This window comes from Chrysochloris asiatica, unplaced genomic scaffold, assembly GCF_000296735.1.
Source record: "Chrysochloris asiatica unplaced genomic scaffold, ChrAsi1.0 scaffold00213, whole genome shotgun sequence".
Taxonomy (NCBI): domain Eukaryota; kingdom Metazoa; phylum Chordata; class Mammalia; order Afrosoricida; family Chrysochloridae; genus Chrysochloris; species Chrysochloris asiatica.
This window is the reverse complement of record NW_006408731.1, coordinates 524,231-524,837: the sequence shown is the minus strand read 5'-3', so window position 1 is coordinate 524,837 and position 607 is coordinate 524,231.

Here is a 607-nt window from a genome sequence, read left to right as displayed (position 1 = left end):
TGGTATTGCTTTCCTAATGTCCTTTTCATCGCTATTGCTGTTGCTGTAGAGAAATCCAATTGATTTTTGTATGTTAATCTTATACCCTGCCACTTCCAGTGCAACCCTTTTAATGAGAGTGAGTGAATAGAGGATTAAGATAGCATTCCCATTGCAGAGGTCTGACGGATTAGCAGAGATAAATGTGCGAGTATTCCTTTTTATTTCTTTTTTCCCTCTGTCTACACACTTCCATTCTGGAGATCATAGGGGATACCTGAATGAGTGGATATCCTCAAGGAAGATTCTGCTATGTATGCAGAAGGTTCTGCACAGAAGGACTGTTCAATGTAGAATCAAAAAAGATGGGAGGAGCCAACAGGGAGAACTTGCAACAAGAGTGTCTTCCAAAGTGGGTCTGGCCAGCCAAGGGTTGGTTCTTACTAGGAGAAATGCCTGAATGAACTTGAGGTGAGGTGGGGTAAAACAAGGAGAAAAGGTCAAAACCAAAATCTTGAGTTGTTTCATAGGTGCAACAGGACCTTGAAATTTCTCAGAGGGCTTTGAATGCAAGAGGTCATAAGGTGGTACTAAAACATTACTAATATTTTGTCATGTTCCCCCCCCC